Source organism: Marmota monax, unplaced genomic scaffold (assembly GCF_021218885.2).
Source record: "Marmota monax isolate L192 unplaced genomic scaffold, Marmota_monax_Labrador192_F-V1.1 WCK01_AAM20220418_F8-fsc00097, whole genome shotgun sequence".
NCBI classification, from domain to species: domain Eukaryota; kingdom Metazoa; phylum Chordata; class Mammalia; order Rodentia; family Sciuridae; genus Marmota; species Marmota monax.
The window spans coordinates 1,080,249-1,105,109 of NW_026694162.1; the positions used below are offsets into that span (position 1 = coordinate 1,080,249).

Sequence of the window (24,861 nt, forward strand, 5' to 3'; positions counted from 1 at the left end):
TTGTGTATGTACAGGCATTCATTCAGTTGCATGATAAGGGGTCTGAACAGTCAGGCACTAAGTTGAAGGTGCCAAAAGGCTCAGCCTCTGCTGTGCAAGGATAGCAGGACAACCAGAAGAAAGGTTTAAACTTTAAAAAGATTTAAATCTATTAAACCTAGTGCTGGCACTCCTAGCAGTGTTTCTCAGCCTGGCCCCAGGCAGCTGCCAATCGATCATCTCACTGTGGGTCAAGGACACGAGCCCTAGGCTGGAAAAAAAAAAAAAAAAGTAAAAAGAAAATACCAGAAAAACTGGCTGAACTCTAGAAAAATGGTCATAGAGAACCTGGCCTCTACCCTGCCTTTCATCCCCTTTGCCCTGGTGGGAGTGGAAGCTGTGGTCCACAAAGATTGAGGTAGGTTCCAGCACTGTCAGTGTATGACCTGTGGACAGGGCTATTCTATCCTTTAAGATCTGACAGGATCCCCATGTGGCCAGGATATAGCTATCATTGGGGCAAAGCAATTCTTGCTATAACAGTATCCCATCAAAGTAGATGCCTGATAGGGTAAACAACGGTACCCAGAAAAGAAAAAAAAAAGACAGAAACTAAGGCCAACCAGGTTTTGTAGGCAGATTTCACAAAGGGATCTTCAAGGAAGCCTAAAGAAAAGGATGGAAAGGGCCTTCTCCACTGCATATCAATGGGCCTAGTAGAAGCAAAAGGCCAAAAGGAGACTCTGGGTAAAATTGAGAGTGGGGAACTCACTTAATATTGATGGCATTGTGATAATGAAAAGGCGAGACAGGTCAAGCTCAAAAATATCCTGTGCTCCAACTCCTTAAAGCAACCTGGGAGAAAAAATATGAAGGCACACTTTTTGTAAATGGCAGATTGTCCAACACTCTTCTGGGATAAAACTTGTTATATATGTTAAATTCACAGATACCATTCATAAGGATTAAGTCAGTTTATGAATTAAGAAAGTGTCCAAAACTAAAGATAAAAGAAAGTTATAGGTATGGATATATATTTTAGTACAGAAAATTACAAGGTTTAAAAAAATATATTTTTGGATGAGAAAGTATTTTTCCTGGCAAAGTAATCTTTTTGTGCTAAAGTCGAAGGTGAAAGAGGACAAAACTAAGGATGTAAACAAATTGTGAATATTTAAAAAACTTTCACAGAAAGTTTGTGAAACGTAAATCTCAAAAAGATTTTGTTTGTGATTAAATTCGTTATGATTAGCAAAGTCAAAATGACTTGAAATTTGATGTACTGATAGAAGCAGGACCTGAAACACTGATCTTCTCTAATCTATTGAGATAATTTTTAAATTTTTTTTTTTTAGGTTTTATTACTTGGGAAACTGAGTCTTAAAGGAATTAGGGTTTATTCCTGTTTTAAAGTCTTATATTATTACTCTGTAACTGATTAAACAAATGACTCTTATTTAGTTTATAACAATACACACCCAAAATATATGTGTCTAGGTTTATGTATGCATCTAAAAACTATATCTGTCTTAGCCTTGTCTAAGTTATGTAAAAGTTTATAAAAATAAAAGTTTACTGGCAAGATGACCAATGAGCGCTCTCTTTTATACATTACATCTGATATAGAAGGGCTACACTATCATTTGAAGAACTGTCATAACTATTTGCTTTGACTAAGTCAATTTCTGATTATTAACTCTGTTTCTTTAATGTATAAGAGATTTAAGGTTATCTGAGTTTTGCTAACACATGCAGACCTGAAATTATTTTTACCATACACTATGGATTCTAAATTGTACTTTCAAATTTAAACTTAGTTAAATATAGAGATTAGGAGAGCACTTTGTCAAATTGTTGTTCTTCAAACTAAAATTATCTGTAGCAATAGTCTCTGAACTGTATTTAAATAACAAATTTGATTGGCATTTATTCATGTCATTTGATGATGTTTATAGCTGGATAGAGTAAGCTGTTGTGAATAAATTATATATAATATTTTGTGTTACTCTTCACACTGGAATTGGAATTTAAATGCATTTCTGTAAGGTAACAAGGAGAACCTGAGTTGCTTAGAGGTGACATTATAAAACATGGAAGCATTTTGCCACTTTTTCCACAAAAAGAAAGTTAAAATCTTTCTTAATCTTTGTTTGATTCATGTTTCAGATGTAATGTTGTATTGTGTTGTTTGTCAAGAGCCCCACCTTACCTGAGATAAGGCTCTGCCTCCCACCTTAATCCATATTAGAATGGCTTCAAAATAGGCTAGATTTCATCTCATTTCAACTTGTGTTCAGAAGATTGATTTTTTTTGTAAAGATTACTGTAATCAAAAACAAACAAGGGTATAATATATAACTAAGTAAAGATTTAAGAGTATAAAAATCATTTTTCTTACTTCACCACCTATTACACAAATTGAATTTTTTTTTTGTTGTGTTAACTTCATTTTTTATTTCACTTGTAAACTTTATAAATGTTGCCTGTTTGTATTTTGCAGAGGTATTGCTCCCATTAACAACGTGAGTTAATTTGAGATAAGCCATATAGGACAGAGAGGATATAATGCTGGCTTCCATTACTAATATTACCCCAATTAAATGAAAGAGGTAACTGAAGTTATTATAGATATTGACGTTATAACCTGTTACTCCCACTTTAAGACTGGTGAAACTGGCCTTCTGAGTTTTTAAAACCCAAAACTTGGAGACTAAATTCAAGGAAATTAAAGGGCCAAGGGAAACGCAGCCAATATTTTGGCCCTTGCTCTCTATGGTCAGCCAGTATGAAGAGAATGATGAGACCACTCTTTGGGCCCTGAAACTCTGGTGAGTCATCCAATCTGCTGATCAGAGAGATCAAGAGGACCCTAGAGAACAGGAAGCCAACCAGTGTACATTCTGCAAAGAAGAAGGTCATTGGAGAAGGAAATGTCCCTGATGCTTCTAAGAGAAGCCATATAATGGTAGCAAGACCCTGACCCATCCTGGTAGATATCACCACTGGTAGAGGACAGCTAAAGGAGCAAGAGCATCCCCCAAAGGTATCTCTGAGAAATATCAGCTGATTCTTAAGAGGAAATAAGAACAAGAGTCAGTTTTGACTCACTAGGTCTTAAATACCTGGCAGGAGAGTATAGCCTATAGTTCCACATGGACATTTAAAAGGAAAACCATTTTTTTAGATTATGATTTTATCATGCTTTGTATGTTTTCTTTTTCTTTTATTTATTCTAATGTGTTATATATGACAGCAAAATGCAATTCAACTTATATTACACATATAGAGCACTTTTTTATGTCTCTGATTGTACACAAAGTAGAATCACACCATTCATGTCTTCATAGATGTACTTAGGGCAATGGTGTCCATGTCATTCCACTGTCTTTTCTACCCTCATGTTCCCTTTCTTCCTCTCCCTCCCCTTTGCCCTATCTAGAGTTCATCTATTCCTCCCATGTTCCCCCTATTCCCATTATAAATCAGCATCTTATATCAGAGGAAGCATTTGACATTTGGTTTTTTGGGATTGGCTTAATTCGCTTAGCATTATATTCACCAACTCCATCCATTTATCTGAAAATGCCATGATTTTATTCTCTTTTAATGCTGAGTAATACTCCATTGTGTGTATATATCACATTTTCTTTATTTAATCATATATTTAAGGGCATCTAGGTTGGTTCCACAATTTAGGTATTGTGAATTGTTCTGCTATAAATATTGGTGTGGCTATGTCCCCGTAGTATGCTGTTTTAAAATCCTTTATGTGTAAATCAAGGAGCGGGATAGATGGGTTATATGGTGGTTCCATTCTCAGTTTTTTAAAAAACTCCATACTACTTTCCATATTGGTTGCATCAATTTGCAGTTCCACCAGCAATATATTAGTGTGCCTTTTCACCCACATCCTCGCCAACACTTATTTTAATGTAACTTAAGATGTACACTTGTGTCAGTCCTACCAAAATTAAGTAAAGCCAGAGGCTATAAAGGAAGGGTTCTTGTGTGGAAATGCCTAATAATAATGAGTTGCAAGTTTGTCCTGAATGAATTTGAGCCTAATGTTATACACCTACAAAACATCCTAACCTCCTACATTGATAAACTTGACCTTCTTTTCACTGATATGATTATGATTTACTGTCTTCATGATTTTCAGAAACTGAAATATTAATTGCTTTTGTGATAGTTGTTTACAAAAAAGTAATGCTTTGTTGTCTTGTTTATTGTTGCCTTAGCATGATCTCTGCCCTATGCGTGCCTTGTCCACTCACCTGCCATCTACCACTATGAACCTCTGAACTGCTCTGATGCTGAATACCCCTAACTCTCCATGCCCCACCTGATAAAGAACAAGGACTTTGAGTTACTTCCCCCAACTTTGCCCTGTTTTCAACAGGAAGCAGCTTGGAGATGTTGTTGTTCATTTTTCCATAGAAATGGAATGTAAAAATTGACAGTGGAGAATTATAACATTGGTCCATTCTATGCTTTTAATATAACCCTATCTACTCTGCCACTACAACTATTTTTTTTAATGGACATTTTTTTTCACTTTCTCTCTCCCTGAACCACCCTAATCTCTTCCTGCATCTCAGGGGAAACAAAATTACCTTTCTTTCCCATCTTAGGTAAATTGATCTGTTCTTGCATGAGTACCCACCAATAGGAACAAAGTAATATAGATTTTAGGGATGATACCAGAAGATCTCAGAAATGACTCTCTTCCAAATTAACAAGCGATTGTCAACTCAACAGAGAACATGTGGAATGTAGTTAGCCCTTGAGAAACTTCTTTAAAAGCCTCTGTTCCTGCTGATGTATAGAATCACAGCCTCTGGGACAGGAGTCCTCTGTGTTTCTCCTTTGTTAGCAAAGCAATAAAATTCATTTTTTTCTTTTCCTCAAAGAAAAGCATAGAAGGTTAATAGGGGGAAAAAAAGCACGTTTGTGACAAATATTCACACCTGTCTCTTTCAAGCCAACCATACTGGAGAAGTTTCGACCCCAACTCACATCTTTTAGGCTTATTTTTGTTCTAGACATCTCTGAAGCAACCAGCTCCTCTGGGAGCTGATGCACCTGATGTACTTTTCATCAGCAGTACTGAGTAGATTTTGCTTTTCTGCATCAGGCCTCTTATGTGTGTGTGTGTGTGTGTGTGTGTGTACGTTCGCATGCTTTCGGGAACTACCTAGCACCAGAGTTTGAGAACCCTGTAGGGCAAACATTGACCAATGTGGAATCCAGTTTTTAACAGTCACTTCCCTTTCCATGCCTTTGGCTGGACAATCCCAAGGTTCATGTACATGGTTCATTTATCATCAACCACAGAGATGAATAACGAACAAGAACACATCCTAGTCTTCGTTTTCTATTTTTTTCTAATTTAAATTTCCCAAGTCCTGCACTGCTATGTAGAATACAAGACAGCTACCAATAAATAACCCCTTATGATGATTTTCCTGGAGACTGCTGTGAGATTCTATCATTTTGCAAATTCTGCTTCAGAGAAAAATTAAAATACCTTCTGACTTTATCTGAAAGACATTTTATATTCACAGAATATTTACTGAATATTTATGGAGAGAATTCCACCCAACCTGATTTTAAAATGTTTGAATAGATACCACTTACATTGAGAGAAAGGATAGAACAACTCTTTTTGTATTTTTGCCAAGCATTGACCTAAGTTAAAAAAATAATTTCTGTGAATAAGCATGCATTTTTTTGTTACATTTTAACTGATGACCTTCTAGAAAAATCAATAGAAAAGTTATCTTTAAACACTTGCTTTTTTGTGCCTGTAAGTTTTGAATCCTAAAATAGTTTGGAATTCTTTTAGAGAAGAGAGCATATGTAGATATGCTAATATCTTTCATAACAATACAATTAGTGTATAGAGACTAGTGGATATGCATATGCATAAAAAATAAGATACTATGTGAGTGATTTATATTTATAACTGAAATATGAATTGATCAAATTAATTTCCCTGTTCAACTGTTTACTCTCACAGTTTTCAGACTAGTTGTTAGGAAAATAAACTGAATATGTAGAATCAGAAGATTAATAAATAAGTTTGTCAGACGAGGGTTGCGGTTCAGTGATAGAGTGCTTGCCTAGCATCTGGGAAACACTGGGTTCAATCCTCAGCACCACATAAAAAAATAAATAAAGTTATTAAAAACAAACAAACAAAAAACAAGTCATCAAGAAGTTGTCCTTAAAATCAGATATATAGATAGATAGATACATAGATACATAGATAGATACATAGATAGGAAGATAGATAAATATGTCAGGGAAGTAGAAGCAGTTTAGGATTATGACAGAAGTATTTCTAATCCCAAATTTTGAGGTTGGAAGGTTTCCGAAGGAAAGTTAATTTTTAGGTGTGACTTTGCAGATGAGTCCCTGTGATCCTATTGAGGTGTAGGAGTAGGAAGCATTGTTTCCACCAGAAGAAATAAAGGGGCCTGATGATCATACTGGAATGATTAGACTGCAGAGAGGGTGAAGAATGTCTTCCCATAAGACAAAGGCAAGTCAGCCATGAGAACTGTGGAAAGCATGTCAAGAAGTGAAATCTTCCCCCCATCTGCTTGCAAAGAGCAAGGAGGCAGGGACTCCTGGATTCTCTACACTTTCTATGTGGAAGAATATAGCAAAACCAGCATCCAAGTTCAGCTATTTGCAGAGAGAGGCATATACTAGCTGTGGGAAACAAAAGTAAAGAGGAAGGGTGGTAAAGCTGGTAAATGGGATGACAGCATGGGGGATGGTTACAGCATAAGAATAAACTGGCTTCCGAGGGTATTTGGGCAAAATGTGGACATTATTCACTGCACTGTGAATAATGTGATTTACTATTAGTCATTTCAGCTCTACTCATCAATTATTTTTTCAATGTATAAATAGTGTTATCTAATAATTTATAATGATTTTAAATATTTTAAAACAGTGAAAGTTCTTCTATAGAACATACTTAAAACACTCTTAAAAGGGAGGCTCTATCACGTGACAGCAGAGCAGTCAGTAGTTACACAAACTTAAAAGTTTGTACTACAATCAATTTTTTTCTTCAGATTTCAGACTTCTTTAAAAGACAGCATTAATTTAGTTCCCTCCAGGTTTATTGTTCTCTTGCACCTCATCTTCCTGAAAAGTAAAGTTCTTCCTGGACTATAACTATAGTACTACCTGACACACTTGTTGACTTTTTGAGAAGCAAGTGCACAGAAGTGGCTTTTACAATAATTAAAGGATGTCTTTTTCCTTTCAAATGCACTTTACATTTCCATTTGCAATGTGTTGTAAACTGCTTCTTGTTAGTCCCAATTTTGCCTTTGTTTTATTTTTATCATTGAGGCATAATAACCACCTCTATGATACATTATAGCAATTTCAAATATATATATATATATATATATATATATATGAATAAATATATATATATATATGTTATGAAAGATATTAGCATATCTACATATGCTCTATATGCTATCATAGAGGTGGATATATATATATGTGTATATATATATATATATATATATATATATATATATATATATTATAATAAACCAGTACCATAAGCACTTCCATCTCTTAAATTTAATCCATTTAATCCATTTTATATGCTGTGAATCTTGTACTCTGCCAGTCATTTTAAAATATACCATACTTTGTTTAAACGTATAGTTACACTACTGTGCTAAAGAAGAACAAGTAATTTATCCACTCTGTGATATGGTGCCCTTTAGACAAATACATTCTCTTCCCACTTCCCTCTATTCTTCTATTCTTCCAATCTCTAGACCAGTATTCCATTGTCTTCTACAAAGTTGACTGAATAGTTTTCACAAACGAGCGATAACATGTGGTATTTGTCTTTCTGTGGCTGACTTGTTGTTGCTGTGAATCATGATATTCAATCACTTTTATGGCTGAAAAATATTCTATTGTGCACACAAACAAAATTTTCTTTATTGTTTATCCACTGAAGGGAATCTCGATTTAATACACATTTTAGCTATTGTAATTGGGTAATTCCATACAAATAAGAGTGCTATAAAACTGGGTGTTACTAGATGGCCAGCTAGTACAAATATCTTCATGTATAATGATTTAAACTCTTTTGCATATTTTCCCAGTAGTAGAATTGCTGGATAATATGGTAAGTTTAGATTTAGTTTTTTTAAGTATCTCAATACTGTACTCCATAACAGCTGTACCAATTTATATTGCCATTAACTGTACATGAGTTCCATTACCCACATTTCACCAACCTTTTTTTGTCTCTTTGATAATAACCATTCTAACACAGTGAGGTGATCTATCAATGTGGTTTTGACTTGCATTTCCCTGATGATTAATGAACTTGAACATTTTTTCAAGTACTAGCTGGCCATCTTCATGTCTTCTTTTGGAGAAGTTTCTGTTTAATTATTTAGTCCATTTTAATTATATATATATATATATATATATATATATATATATATATATATATATATATATATATTCTTTATCAGTGTTCAGCTTTTTAAGTAACTTGCATGTTCTATGTGTCAATTGCTTGCCAGACAACTAGTTTTCTGTAGGTTGTGTCTTAATTCTATTGATTATTTCCTTTGGTGTGAGATGTTTCTTAGTTATTTATGTAATCCCTCCTAATTTTACTTTTGTTGCCTGTGACTTTGTGATTCTAACTAAATCATCATTGCCTATACCAGTCTCTTCTGTTTTCCCCTCTGTTTTCCCGTAGCAATTCCATTATTTCAGATTTAACATTTAGTTTTAATCCACTTAGAGTGAATTTTTGTGTATGGTAGAGGAAAGGATCTAGTTTCATTTTTCTCCATATGCATACCCAATGAGGCAGCACAACTACTGAAGACTTTCTTTTCTCCACTCTATATTCTTGGTGGCTTTGTTAGAAATCAGTTGCTCTGTTAATTCTGAAAGCTTCAGACTTCTGTATTCTGTTCTGTGGGTTTATGTGTCTGTTTTTAGGCAAGTACTGATACCAATCTTGGAAATCAGGATCAGGTCCCTATTCTCCGTGTTGAAGACTAACTTTAGCCCGAGACCCACAGCGGCTTCATGAATGAAGGTTTGAGACATGAGAAACCGCTAGGGAGTTTTAAATTAAAGAGACAAGACTCTAATTATCTTTAAACCAGCTCCAGGATGGCTCCTCCTAGCTCCAGCCTCCAGCCACCTATTGTGGTAATAAGGTTTACTGAAGAGGCTAGAGAGAGAGAGAACATGCCAGAGAGTGGACTTTTATTGGGGAACAAAAAATTCTGGGGGAAAATCCCATCCAATGAAGATTAAGGGAGACAGCATCCCAAGGTCAGGGGCGACGATTGGGTCTTGGGATAGGGGCCAGACACGCCTCTGCATGGACAAGCCCTCAGACCTGGAGAAGGGTGGGGAAAGCTCTGACACAGCTGTGCCTAAGTGCCTCTCACCCAGCCAGGGAGGTAACTCAAATCAAGTGTGAGGATGGCCTCCCACAACTAACTGAAGGTAAGAATAGCTTTATTTAAGGAACAGAACAGGGACGTTAGACTTCTCTGGAAAGAAGAGGACTCAGAGCTGGTATCTGTGGGAGGGGTGAGTGTCTTGCTCCTTTATAGACCTCAGGTTCACCCCACCTCCTATCCTTCCTATGTGCCCAAAAGGCAGGAAAAGAGCTGCTGGAGGTGGGTGGAGGGATACTTCTCTCTATCCTCCATACCTGCCCAAAAGGCAGAAAAAGAAGTGCCCAGAGCAGACTCATTAGCAACTCCTTGTGTTGGAGCAGCAGTTTCCTAGAGGTGTTGGTAACTTGTTGAGAGGGGGGAAGTGCTCTGGAACTATTAGCATTCCATTTCCTTTTCTTTGATAATTAGCCCCCATCTTTCTTTTTCTCATATATTTATTTTAGTAGATATACACAATAGTTTTGTTTTATTTATTTATTTTTATGTGGTGTTGAGGATCAAACCCAGTGCCTCACATATGCTAGGCAAGTGCTCTATCACTGAGCTGCAACCCCAGTGTTAGCCTCCCTCTTTCTGGCACAATTATTTTTTATCTATGCTGACTACCTGTCTGTTGCCCCTGTCTCAGTACCATGCTATTTTGATTAATATACCTTTGTAATATGTTTTGAAGTCAGTCATGGTGCTTCCAGCTTTTGCGAGGGAAGGGGCTCAAGATCTCTTTAGCTATTCTGGTTCCTTTATAGTTCAGTATGAATTTTAGAGTTCTTTTAAACTATTTTTGTGAAGAAAGCCATTAGAATTTTAATAAGATTTCCATTGAGTCTATAGATAACTTTGGATAATCATGTTAACAATGTTGATTCTTCTGATCAATGAGCATATGGTATCTTTCCATATTTTTATATCCTCTATAATTCCTTTATTCAGAAGATTATTAATGACATTGTAGAGATAATTTGCTTCCTTGAATAAATAAATTACTAAAAAAATTTGTAGGTATTTTAAATGGAATTTCCTCTTTAATTTCTTGTTCAGCAAATATATTTTTGGTATACAAACATGTTACTAATTTTGTAGGTTGATTTTGTACCACACAACATTATTGAATTGTTATAAGTTCAAAGAGCATTTTGATGAAATATTATAATTTTTCTATTTATAGGATTATAACATTTGCCAACATAGGTAATTTAAACTATTCTATTCTTTCCAATTTTGACTACAAAATTTATTTCTGTATCTCACCTGAATGTTTGTACTAAGACTTCCATTTTTATATTAAATGAGAGTAATGAATGTGGACTTTCTTCCTTTGTTGCTTAATCTTAGTGGAAATGCTTTTATCTTTTCCTTAATAGTGTTATAAAATGGTATGATTTGTTCATGTATTATTTTTGATATTTTGAGGTATGTTCTCTCTATACCTACTTTTTTAGTGTATTTATAATGAAGAGATTTTGAATCTTAGCTAATGCTTTTTCACCATCTATTGAAATAATCATGTGTTTTTTGATGGGTTGATGAGTTGTATAATATTTATTGATTTAAGAATGTTAAACCAATCTTGCATTCCTGGGATAGATCACACCTGATCATGGTATAAGATAATTTTTATATACTTCTAAACTCAGTTTGTTCATACTTTATTGAGAACATTTACATCAGTGTTCGTAAGTCAATATTTTGTTGTTTTTGTCACATTTTTCTCTGGTCCTGGTAACAATATAATGCTGGCCTTATGAAAAAAAATGTTTGGAACAGTGATGTCATTTCAAATTTTTGAAAAAGTTTAACAGTAAAAATACAATTAATTTGTTAAATATTTTGTCTAAGTCAGCTGCAAATCCATTCGGTTCTGGACATTTTTCTATGGGAGATTTTTAATCGAATTACTCACTATTGGTCTGGTTAGATTTTCTATTTCCTCTTTATTTAATTTTTGTAGGTTTTATGTGTTCAGAAAGTTCTAAATTCCTCCCAGCTTTCCATTTCTTAGTATACAACTATTCAGATTAATTTCTTTTGATTTTCTTTATTTCTGTGATATTGGTTGTATTGTCTCCTTTTTCATACCTGATTTTGTTTATTTGTGTTTCTGCCTTTCTTGAATAGTTGACCTTAAGTTTAGTCAATTTTGTTTATACTTTACAAACCTCTTTGTTTCACTGATCTTTCATGTTGTTAGTGTTGAATTTATTTAAGATATTTTATTTTTATTTTTTTCCTTCTAATTTTGGTTTGTTCTTGCAGTTCTATGCCATTGAACTGCATTGCTAGTTTGTTTATGTGAGATTGTTCTTTCTCCAATAATTTTTATTACTATAAACTTCCATCTCAGTTCTGCTTTTTTTGCTCTTTCCCACACTTTGGGAAATTTTCATTAGTTTCTAGACTTTTTGGATTTCCCCTTTAGGGTAGGCTACTATTATTGTATTATAATTTATTTCACCTTTAGATCTAGAAATATTGGTTTTGTATATTTGTATAGTTCTGTTGGGTATATATATTTGCAATTGTTATCTCTCCTTTTAACTGGATTCTTTTATCAATATCTAATGACCTTCTTTGTTTCTGTAGTGTTTTTTTTTAATTTAATGTCTGTTATATTTGATATGAGTATAGCTAACCCTACTAACTTTTAGTTCCATTTACATGGTATATTTTTTTCTGAGACTTCCCTTTTACTCTATTTTTATCTCTACTAATGAAATTAGTTCCTCATACACAGCACATAGTTTGGCTTTTTTCTTTTATCCACTCAGCTAGTATGTGTCTTTTGATTGGTGAATTTAATCTCTTTAAAGACTATTATTAAAATGTATGAACTCCCTTTGTTATTTTGTTAATTGTATTCTGTTTGATTTGTATATTTTCGGCTCTTTTATGCCTCTTTTATTATTCATTTGTGTGATTTTTTAATTTCCTGTCTTACTAAGTTTTACTTCTTTTCTCTTTTTCTTTCATAGAATTTTGTTTATTCATGTATTTTTGAGAAGGTAGTTATCATCCTTTACTTTCAAGTGCAGGACTCCTTTAAGTATTTCTTATGGGCACAGTCTGATAGTTTTGAATTGTCTTAGTTTCTGCTTATCTGAAAAAACTTTATTTCATTTTAATTTCAAAGGATAATTTCACTGGGTATAGTATTTTTGATTAGCACCTTTCTTCTTTCACTATTTTGAAATCACCATCCCATTTTCTTTTGGCCTATATGATTTCTTCTTTGAAACCTTCTGTAGATCTTATGATCCTTCTGTTATGTGCTTTATTCTTGCTGTTTTGGATTCTCTATATTTCATGTACTTTTGAAATTTTGACTATGTTATACTTTGGTGAAGATCTATTTTGGTTGTATCTGCTTGGGATCCTTTCAGCTGCTTGAATCTGAATGTTCACATTTCTTTGAATATGTGGCAAATTTACTGCTACGTTTTATGAAATGGATTATCAATATTGTCTCCATTTTCATCATTGATAACATCTTCTCCAATGTCCCAGGGGAAAGCATACAAGTGGTACTGGAGCATTTGCAACCAGATGTAGTGGTCAGAAATACATGATTATGGGGAACATATTTCCTTGGTATTCTGGGGCATGTGAAAATAATGTTTAGGCTTGTGGTCCTGGAATCCATGCTCTTTGATATGGGATATGGGAGACAAGCTTCCCTAGGTCTGAGAGGTTGAGCACAAAAAGAGTGCTAGTATTTGTGGCTTTGGTATATGTAGCTAGAGCTACAGGGCAGGGGCAGGAATGTTCCAAGATAGTGTATATCACACTCTAATATGGAAAGACTTTTGGAATAAGCAGTTAAAATCTTGGACCTGAAGAATACTAATGAGCCCCACTTCTCATCCCCAAGGAGAAACTTGAGTGATGGTCAAGCTTTTTGCACCAGCAATTGTGATCCTAAGGTCAAGGGCTGGAAAAGGGAATTTCCCAATTCCCACTGAAGTAGCAAGTATCACCTTGGTTATGGCAAGTGGTAACCATATTCTTGAAACTACAGGACATAACTCAGAGATTCCCCAGCTTTCAGTGGACATATATAGATGAAATCAGTGCTCTGAAACTGTGTCTAGAATCAAGCTAGGCCATGTGTAGGCAGGGTTTGGAACTACTGGTAAATGCTTTCTTGGAGTTGTGGGACTTAGCTGGGGGCTTTGTTAGATTCCAATGGACAGATCCTTTGCAACAGCGGTTTGCAATCCCAAATTTGTGGACTGGGAAATACACCTTCCCTAGGTTTGCATGGTAAGCACAAGTGTGATTCTGGCTGGTGCCTAAGGCAATCACTTGTCTGAAGCTGCATGATGTTGAAGGAGATGTTCACCAACCCAATGTCCTGGCTTGGTCAAGGATTTGGTTACAGGTCCCATAGCCAGGTCCCACAATCCCATGGCATCTAGAAGTTGTTCTTATAGTTTGAATGATAGGGACTAGGGAGGTTGTCAACTGTCTTTATAGCACAGAAGTCACTTTTAGACCAGAGAGCTCCCCAAATTGGATTTAAAGACAACTATGTCTTTATAACATAGAAGTTAAAGACAACTATGTCTTATATTAAAGACAACTATGTCTTTATAGCATAGAAGTCACTTTTAGACCAGAGAGCTCCCCAAATTGGATTTAAAGTCTTTAAGGACCACGGGATTCTGTAGTTAGGTCTGAAAATCTCCTGCTATGATATGGTTTCTGGCACTGTCTCACTTACCTTTTGCTGACAGTATCAGATTCTCTGGATCTGTATTGGTAGCTAGCATTAAAGTTGTGAATTGCTTTGTTCTTTTAACTCAGTTGCCCTTCTGATGCTCCTCGGGGTTCCTGCCATTTCTTTGCTAATTTTCAGAGTTCTTCCTCTCTCATTTTCCTTGAAAAACAGTTTCTCCTTGGCTGCCTTGATGCTGAGATTCATGCCCATGGACTGTCTATTCAATCATCTTGTCTCCAGTGCTGCCATTTTTATACTTTATGCTCAGGGCAAGAGAGGCATCTGTGGTGCAAATGTCAGGAAACCCTACCTTCAGGTTTATTTCAGTGCCAGCCCTGTCTTTGCACAGACCTGACAGCAAATGCCTCTTTGAATTCTGCTCCCTGCGTGCTTCACCTTCTCAGCTTCAATAGAGTTCTAACTCTGCTTAGATGTGTTCAATAAATATTGAGAACATAGAAATCACTTCCTCCACGCTGGCCAGAAATGATTTATTCTCCTCATTCTTCTTCATGTCTAGTGTTGTATTTTGGATTATCAAATCATTCAAATTTAAATATATGAAATATAAAGTGGGAACAACATTAAGTAGACTCGTGGTGTTTGGGGACTTCTGGAAATGTAGTAAAACTCACACCCCAGTACAGCACAGGCACATAAGGTGCACAACTCAGTTTGCTGTTTTCCTATGATGTTCCATAGTGAATTAGTACACGTTAGGGAGTTTTTGGAAAATTACTTAGTAGTATGTGTGCCATTCCATTATTCATTCATATAACAAAAGTGTTCTGAGCACTTAACATGCCAAGCACGGTGCCCTGTGCTGAGGACACAGACATGACTGACAGAGAATGGGTCTTATTCCTTCCAGCAATTGTGTGTGTGTGTGTGTGTGTGTGTGTGCACATTTGTGTGTGGTACTATAGATTGAACTGTGGGGCAATCTACCACAATGCTGCATCCTATTGTTTTTTGTTTTATTTTGAAACAGAGTCTTGCTTAGTTGCCCAGGCTGCCTTTGAACTTGTTATAATCATGCCTCAGGCTCCTGAGCCACTGGGATTATTATAGGCATGCATCACTATGCCTGGCTCCAACAGCAGTATTACCTACCCTTCTGTCACTGTGGAGATGACTGACCACTGTGACAGTCAGTACATAAAGGAGAGGAAAGCCTCTGTCAGTAACATATTCTATGTTCTAATGGTCTTTTCAGCATCATCGCTCTTTAGAGTTAAGCTGACTATATAGCAATTTTCAAGTGGCAGATTGAAAATGAGACATGACATGTAGAGTTTGAATGCAAGTCTACCGATAACAACTCACCACATATTAATAAAAACTAGTAGTAGGAACAATTAAATCAGTCCCAGGGAGAATTGGTAGACAGCATAATAAACTTGTCTTGAAATGAAAGAATTGAAAAGAATTTAAATCACTTGTGAACGGGCATTTCCTTGCCTGGGTCTGACCAGTTACACTTTACTTTTTGATGAGAAAATTAAGTACAAAATGTCAAAACGGCCCAGACTGGTGGTAAGGAGGATATCTGGAACCAGGCTTCTGGAAATTGTTGTTCGGCTTAATCCTTTATTATCTACTGTACCTTGAATACATTGCCTAACCCCCTGTCCCTTAGTTTCCTCAACTGTTAAGTGATTAAACCAATAATTATTACTACTTCACACAGGGTACTGGTGAGTAAGGAATTATTTATAATGATAGAATTCTTAAAATAGTATCTGTAAAAATTGTAGTACTAAATAAAGTTTTTGTCATTATTCACATTTTTTCAGACAGTAATGATTATATTATTTGATTTTCTGGCATAGTTATGCTTATACAAGTAGATACAGTAAATTAAAATGCACTAAACATAATAAGATGTTTTAATGTTTTTATTGAAGTAAAATATATGTAAAATTGACAATTTTAACAATTTTTAAGTGTACAATTCATTGACATTAATTGCACTCACAATATTTTTTTAAATATCACTACTGTCACTTCTAGAATGTTTTCATTACCTAAGAGGAACTCTGTAACCAATAAGCAATCACTTCCCAGTCCCCTATTTCCCCATTGAAGACTCTCAAGTTCTGATAACCTCTTTCTTTATATAGATTTACCTTTTCTACATATTTCATGTAAGTAGACATGAATATAATAAGATATAATAAGACACATTCTTTGTATTTTTGTACCTGGCATATATCACTTACCATAATGTTTCCAAATCATGGGTCCTTATTTTTCAATTCTAATGGGAATATACTTAGAAATGGATGTCCTGGGTAAATGATAATTCAGGATGATATAACAAAATACCACTAACTAGATGGTTTATAAACAAAAGAAATTTGATTTTTATGATTTGAGAGTATGAGAAGTCCAAGATCAAGGGGACATTAGATTTGGTGTTAATTCAAGGATTTATACATGGTCACTTTTCTCTCTGTCCCCACATGGTACAAGGAGGAAAGCAGAAGTCTGAGAGCTCTTTATAAGGACATTAAGCTGATCACTGGCCAAAGGTCCCGACTCCTAATGTCATTACATAAGGGATTAATATTTCAATATATGAATATTGGAGGAAACACAATAACTTTATCCATAACAGGCTGTTAGAGGATGAACTGTCATACCACTTTCCCCCAGAGACTAAACTATCTTATATACCCAAAATCAATATATAAGGTTTCTAGTTCCCCAAGAACTTCTCTAAGGTTCATTATCTTATGATGATTATGATGATTCCTGTCCAGATAAGTTTGAAGTAGTTTCTCATCATAGCTTTGACTTCTATTTATCTCATGATTAATGAGGTTGAGTATATTTTAATGTGCTTATTGGCTATTTGTGCTATCTTTTGGGAAAATGTGTATTTAAATACTGGGTCCATTTCTTAAATGGATTATTCATTTTTTGTTGAGTTAGAAGAGCTCTTTTTATATTCTGCATATTGAACCTCTATCAGAAATATAACTTGAAAATAATTTCTCCAATTCTGCAAGCTATTCTTTCACTTTCTCAATAATGGACTTTGAAAACATTTACGTTTTCGGGGTTTTTTTAATTTGTTGTCAAGGAAATTATGTAATCTTATCAGTAAGTTTTCATGCAAAACTATCCATATGATGTCAACACTCTCAACTTGTAGGAGTTGCAGAAGGGTTTTTGTGAACATGTTTTGAGATTCTTGCTGACATTTGTGTAACTGTAGATTCCATCTTCAGCTTGATTCCCCTCTATGAACCTGGGAGACTCACAGAGATGCAGTTGTCCAGCTGTTGATGACATAAGCCTATAACAAAAGGTTAGTATTCCTGACCTCAAGTGCTAATAATAATTTTGAATTTGAAAATTGAGGACTATCCATCTAAAATTGATTGATTCAAATAAGAAAAACAGGACTATAAAACCATGGTATTTTAAAATAGATATACACTTAACACATAAAAGTTAAAAGTTATTTAAACCCACAAAACTTAGTATTTCTTACTGCTGCATAAGCCTTCATTAGTAAGGAATTCATCATTGAATTTTCTTCTTGATACATGATATTTGCACATTTTGATTGGGTACTTCAATAGGTGTATACAATGTCTAATAATCACATCAGAACAGTAAGTATTTCCATCTTTTAAAACATTTATCACTTTATGTATCGGGAATTTTATACTCTTCTAGTTATTTTGAAATATGTCATATTGTTTTAACTGATACCTATGTGAGAATAGAGCCTTAATGAATTCCTCTACTCTGTGTTTTGGTGCCCCTTTTCAACTTCATTCTGTCCCAACGTCCCCTGCCTTCCCCAATCTCTAGTGGCCATAATTCCATATGATTCTTCTATAAGAATTATTTCTTGGTTTCCATAAATGAATGAGAATTTGTGCTATTTGTCCTTCTACATTTACTTATTTCACTTAACATAACAACTTCCATTTCCTTCCATGTTGCTGTAATGGCAGGATTTCATTCTTTTTAATGGATGAATAGTATTCTACTTTACATATATACCACATTTTCTTTACTCATTCAGGCACTGAAGGTAATGGGGGGGATTGCATATTTTAGCTATGATAAATAGTGATGCAATAAACATTGGAGTGCAAAAATCTTTTTAGTATAATGATTTCATCTCCTTTAGGTATATACCCATTAGTGGAATCACTGGATCACATAATAATTCTAGTGTTAGATTTTCTAGGAAATCTCCATTCTGTTTTCCATTGTGGCTGTACTAATTTACATTGCCACCAATGGTGTAAGATATTTTTTTTTCTTGACAACCACCTGAGCATTTGCCATATTTTGCCTTTTTGATGAGAGTCATGGTAGCCAGGGTAAGGTAATATCTCATTTTTTAAATTTATATGTCCATGATGAATACTGAGAATAAACATTCTCTCATGTACTCCTTGGCCATTTATATATCTTCTTTTGAGAAGTGTATTTTAATTCTTTAACTCTGTTTTAATTGTATTGGTTTTTGATGATATTCAGCTTTTTGAGATCATTTATATATTCTGGAGATCAATCTCTTATCAGATGATTAGTTTTAAATATTTTCTCCTACTCCTTGTTCTTTTTTTCCCCCCCACAGATTGAACCCAGGGGAACTCAACCTGTCTCAACTCAACTTTGAGACAGGTCCTTTCTAAGTTGCTGAGGTTGGCTTTGAACAGTCCTCCTGCTTTAGCCCCTGGAGACGATGGGATTAAAGGCAGACACCATGCCTTAGTTCTGTTGATTATTTCTTTTTCTGTGCAGAAGCTTCTTAATGTAATGTAATCCTACTTGTTTATTTTTGTTTTTGTTACCTGAGCTTTTGTGGTACTACCTAAAAAATCATTGCCCGCACCAAGGTCTTTAAGTATTTCACTTTTGATTTTTTTTGTAGTATTCATACTGTTGAGCTTTAACATTGAGATCTTTGATCCATTTTGAATGTAGAGAGAGAAAAGAATCTAGTTCCATTCTTTTGCATGTGCATACCCAATGGTGCCAGCATATTTATTGAAATTTGCCATTTTTCCACTACATATTCTTGATGCCTTCGTTAAAAAAAAAAAAAAATTGGTTGGCTCTATAATTTTGGCTAAATTTCTGTTTTCTGTTTTCTGTATTCTGTTTCATTGGACTATGTGTCTAATTTTATACCAGTACCATGTTGTTTTAGTTAATATAACTTAGTAGTGTTTTGAAATTAAACATTTTGATGGCTCTATCATTAAGGGGTTTTGGTTTTGTTTGGCTCTTATTTTCCTTTCTGGAGAATCTTGTTGGCTCCTTTGGGTCTTTGAATTTTAAAATAGTTTTCTATTTCTGTGATGGAAGTATTGCATATCAATTACATTTCATGTATAGATTGCTTGGGTAGTATGCTTATGTGAAAATATTGATTCTTTTTTTTATCAATGAACACAGTATGTTTTTGTATTTTTGGGGGTGTACTGGGGATTGAACTCAGGGACACTCGACCACTGAGCCATATCCTCAGCCCCATTTTGTATTTTATTAGAAACAGGGTCTCACTGAGTTGCTTAGTGCCTCATTTTGCTGAGGCTTTGAACTCAAGATTCTCCTGCCTCAGCCTCCTGAGCTGCTGGGATTATAGGCATGCCATATCTTGTCCAGCTATGTTTCCATTTTTTTGTGTCCTCTATTATTTATTTCATCAGTGTTTTATAATTTTCATGGTAGAGATCATTCATTTTCTTAAGTATATCCCTCAAGATTTCATTGTTATTATTTTGAATAGAACTGATTCCTTAATTGTCAGCAAATTTGTTATACTTGTACAAATATGCTACAGTTTTTGCATGTTGATTTTGCATCCAGGAACATTACCAAATTTATTCATAAATTGTAACAGTTTTTTGATAGAGTATGTGAGTCCTTCTATGTATGGAATCATGTCATCAGAAAAGACTGGTAATTTAAATTCTTCCTTTCCAATTTGGATGCCTTTGATTTCTGTCTCTTTCCAGATTGTATCTATTGAAACTTTCATTACTATATTAAATAACAGGAATGAAAGTGGACATCTTATTGTGTTTTTTATTTTAGAGGAAATATTTTCACCTTTTTTTTTACTAGTATGATGTTGGCTATGTATTATTCATGTATAGTCACTAACATTCTGAACTATGTTCATTTTTAATTTGTGAGATTTTTATCATAAAGGAATGTTCAATCATATTTAGAGCTCCTATATTAAATTTATCATGTGTGTTTTGATGTGTCATATTGTTTTTTATTGATTTGAGTTTTTTGAGCCCTCCTTGAATCCCTGGGATGCATCCCATCCAATCATGGTATGTGTTGATTTGAATGTGGGGCTGAATTCAGTTTACTAGTATTTTTGAGGACTTTTATACCTGTGTAAATAAGGGATATGTGTCTGTTATGGATTGGATATGAAGTTTCTCCCCAAATTTCCTGTGTTAATGCAGTAATATTCAGAGGTAAAATGAGATTGTGAGAGCTATAACCCAATCAGTCCATTCTAAGTTGAATGTTCTGAGTGGGTGATTACCTTAGGCTGGAGGGGGTAGCTGGAGGAGGTGGGTTACTGGCAGTGTGCCTTAGAATGGCTCAACTTCCCTGCATCCCCTACCCCATTAATCTGTCATGTATCAGCTTTCCTCTGCCATGCCATAGACCATGTTGTTCTGCTTTACTGTAGGCCCAGAGCCATGGCATCAGCTGTCTATGGACAAAGAAAGACCTCTAAAATTGTGAGCCAAAATAAACCTTCCCTCTTCTAAATTATCCTTCACAGATATTTTGGTCATAGCAATGCAAAAAGATTAAAACAGAGTCTATATTTTTGTTGTTTTATCTTCCTTTTGTTTGGGTATCAATGTTCTGCTGGCTTTATGAAAATAGTTTAATCATGTGTTTTCATTTCAAATTTTTGAAATAGTTTAAGTAGAATTGGAATTAATTCTTTAAGTGTTTTGTACAATTCAGTTGTAAAGCCATTAGGTCTAGATGATGTTTTTTTTTTTTTTTTTAAGATGGGAGACTTAATTATGGCCTTATATACTCATTATTGATCTTATTAGATTTTCACTAGATTTTCTACTTATCTGGAGGAGTCTCAGTGTCTTTCTGTCTGTCTCTCACTCTCTCACTCTTAAGTGAAATTTACTTTTTGCTCTTGCCTTAGTGTTTCTTGGGTTTCAGCACCCTGTTCTGATTTAAAGATGGTATCACAACCAGACATTTAACTATTCATCCTTCCTTCCTCTATCCATCCAAGCCTCCAACTACTCATTTATCTGTCAATCTATGTATTTGTCCATCCATCCACCCACCCAGTCAGCCAAAAATCATTGACATTAAGTGAAAAACTCCTAGGTGTTATGTTCTCTACTAGGCACAGGGAATACAAAATTAAATAAGATCCAGTCCCTTTTCTCACTTAAGATAGTTCATAGGCTAGGAGAAGTGCTTATAGCACTTCTATAACTTCTGTAGAAGTTTTGACATGAGCAGGACTTTGAATTTTATCATGGCCCTTGTTTCAGTGTAGTTTGAGTCCTTATAAGTAGATCAGGGCAAGGCCCTTGGTTCAGTGTGCTTTGTGTCCTTATAGGGAGATCAGGGTGGGGCCTTTGGATCATGATGGCGTGTGTCCTTATAAGGACAACTGGGTGGGCCCTAGTCCAGTGTGCATTGCATCCTTATAAGGAGATCAGCACAATCTTTGATTCAATGTAACCTGCTTTGTTATATGATTATCTTCCCTCCTATTGATGATTGTAGTGAAATATTTCAATTCCCTTACTTCTCATTTTGGGTATGCTCTCCGATATGCTTTGAGGTTTCCATGGGGGTTGCACTGAAAATGAGAAAGAGATGCCACTCTGGTGTGAATCTGTAGCAACAGGACTTCAGCAGGATACAGATGCAGCTGCTGTAAGTCTCTCCCAACCTCTCCCCAACCCCTCCCCCTCAGTTATTAATGTTACAGTGATATATATATAGTATTTATTCAAAACCATAGAATAAAACTGAGGTGTTTTTATACCTTATTCTCTTACATCTTATAGAAAACATAAGCTGTACTAGCTTTAATGATTGTCATGAATTCGCTTTACCAGGGATCTTTTTTTCTTCATCAAGATCTGAGTTCCCTATATAATGTTCTTCAGTGCAACCTGAAGGACTCTCCTTTCACAGAGCACATCTAGTGGGGACCAACTTCCAGGCTCTTGTTTATTGCATGCTCTGGTTTAAGAGAGCTTCTTCAACATGTGCAAGGACTTGGTTTATTTCCCAGAACTGCACACACACACACACACACACACATTTGTCAAGCTGAGTGTATGGTGTGTGGCTGTGTTTTAGGTAGTTTTTTGTCTCTGTGACCAAAGCACCCAATAAGAACAACTTGGAGGAGGAAAAGCTTCTCTGGGGCTAACAGTTCAGAGGTCTCAGTTCCTAGACAGCTGACTCCATTGCTCTGCCCAAGGTGATGCAGTCCATCATGAGGCAAGGGCCCAGTGGTGAAAAGCTCCTTGGTTCAGGGCAGCAATGAAACAGAAAACTTGAGCGTAGATACGATGAGGTATTTCAAAGCCAGATTTTTACAGGTTTTCAGACTTGAAAAGATCTCTGAAGTAGCCTACGAATTTTAATTTCTAAGCAAGAAAATATCGATTTCTATGACCCACTAAAGCACAAGACCTTCCAGTGCCCTTTCTTATTCTTACTATGATAGTAGAAAAGGTCCTGGAGGCCCAAAAGTGAGATGACCACTGGGGGTTATGCCCAGGTGTAACTGGGTCATTTCTTGTTCTGACCTTCAAGAAGCCATTGTGAGGGAATTTCAAATGGCAGGCATATAAGTGAGTGGCTGCAGCTGGGTTTTTGTCCATAAGAACAGGAAACTCTTGGTGGTCACCAGTTGGATGCACAGATAGTTAGTATGTTTGGTGGTGGTTGGTGGCTAGTGGCTGGTAGTTGTGGTCTTTGAATAGTGTTTTTTTTTTTTTTTTTTAATTTGGATTATTTTTTATTTTTTGCTTTTTTTCTGTTTTGGTGTATTATTATATATTTTAAGCTATCATCCTTGTTCCAGTTTAGGATGAGCAGTAAGAGTATTCAGAGTAGTGTAGCACTGCAGGGGCAGAGCTCCTGCTATAAACCTGCCATCACGAACCATTATAGGGTCCTGCAGGACACTGCGGAAGGGGGCTTCATCCAGGTGAAACTTGCCAGCCATCTGTTCACTGGGACAGAGGCTGTGGTGAAGGTTTTGTCAAAAGTAGCTTCCAACTTCCCCTTGTTCTCTGAACTGGATATGATGAAGGCCTTGGACCACCAAAATACGATCCAGCTCTTCCAGGTCATTGAGACCATTGACTGTATCTACATTGTCGTAGAGCATGAAGATGGAGGACGGCTATGGACTTCATCCTGGAACTTGATGGCATGCAGGAGGAGGAAGCCCACAGATAGCTCAGGCAGATCTTGCAAGCTGTGCAGTACTGTCACCAGCAGGGTATTGTGCACCTTGACTTCAAGGCAGAGAATGTGATGGTGGATGCCAGCAGCAGTGTCAAACTAATCAACTTAGGCTTGAGCACCAGATTCACAGCTAGAGAGGTGCTGAAGAGGGTCTGGGGCACTCTCTTATACCTTGTCCCTAAAGTTGCCCAGGGGAAGGAATATGAGGGCCTCCTGGCAGATGTCTGGACTCTGGGTGTCATTCTCTATTTTATGCTCACAGGGAGATGCCCATTTATGGCAGCAAGCAGAAAGCAGCTGAAGAAGCTGATCATGAAGGGTAAATATGACATTCACCCTCATGTGTCAAGGGAATACAGAGCCTCATCAATGAAATCCTGACAGTGGATCCCATGCAGAGGCCCACCATACAGCAGGTAATGAGGGCACCCAGGGCTGAGCCAGGGTGAGGAAAATGGTTTGCCCAGTCCTTCTAGTGAGGCACACCCCAAGTTTCTGCATCTCACAATTATAAAAATCATGATTGAGATGAATTACTACCCCTATAAAGATACCTGGGTGTCCACGGCCAGTGGGAAATTTGACCATGCTATCATGAATGGTCATCCTCAAGCACCAGAGAACCCAGCGGGAGGCATGTGTACACCAGGTGAAGTCCCTGCATGGCCCAGGCCCTATGGATTCTCCCAGGGTCTGCCCCAAGAAGTGTTCTAGTGAACCTGCCCTTCCTTTGCCCTATAAGCAAAAGCAGCCTGAGGAAGCCCGGCAGCCCAGCAGAAGGCTGCTGGAAGTGCCAGCATGCTTGACATTCCTCTCAGCTTCCTCCATGAGGACATGCCCCACAGCCTAGCTTCCAGCCTCACCCTGTGCCCAGCAGCTCATCCTCCTAAGGGACCTCCACAGGGCAACCCCATCACAGCAGCAGGGGTTTAAAGATGCTGAGGAGGAGAATCATCAAATGCACCAAGCAACTCTGCTGCATATTCTGCTTCTGTTGGCTAGTGTCCAGAAACAGGGTGGTTCCAGTGGAAATGCCCAGCCCAGACAGAACCAACAGACAGGCAGAAGACCCTGAGCTCTGTGGATGCTGATATCATGGTGTGGGCGTGAGGTGTGCCAACTGGCTCAGGCCTCTCTGCATGGATTCCAGGCAGCAGCTCATCTGCATTCACCAGGAGTCTCCTGGGCAAC

The 24,861-nt window shown here is 36.3% G+C and overlaps 1 long non-coding RNA gene across 1 annotated transcript; it reads left to right on the forward strand.

Annotated features, from left to right (window-relative positions):
- Nucleotides 1-312: 312 nt before the first annotated feature.
- LOC124107644 (uncharacterized) lies at nucleotides 313-24,861 on the forward strand. The gene is made up of 4 exons (XR_006856491.2): nucleotides 313-397; nucleotides 17,421-17,500; nucleotides 23,933-24,086; nucleotides 24,673-24,861. It is a non-coding gene; the product is annotated as an uncharacterized LOC124107644 (long non-coding RNA).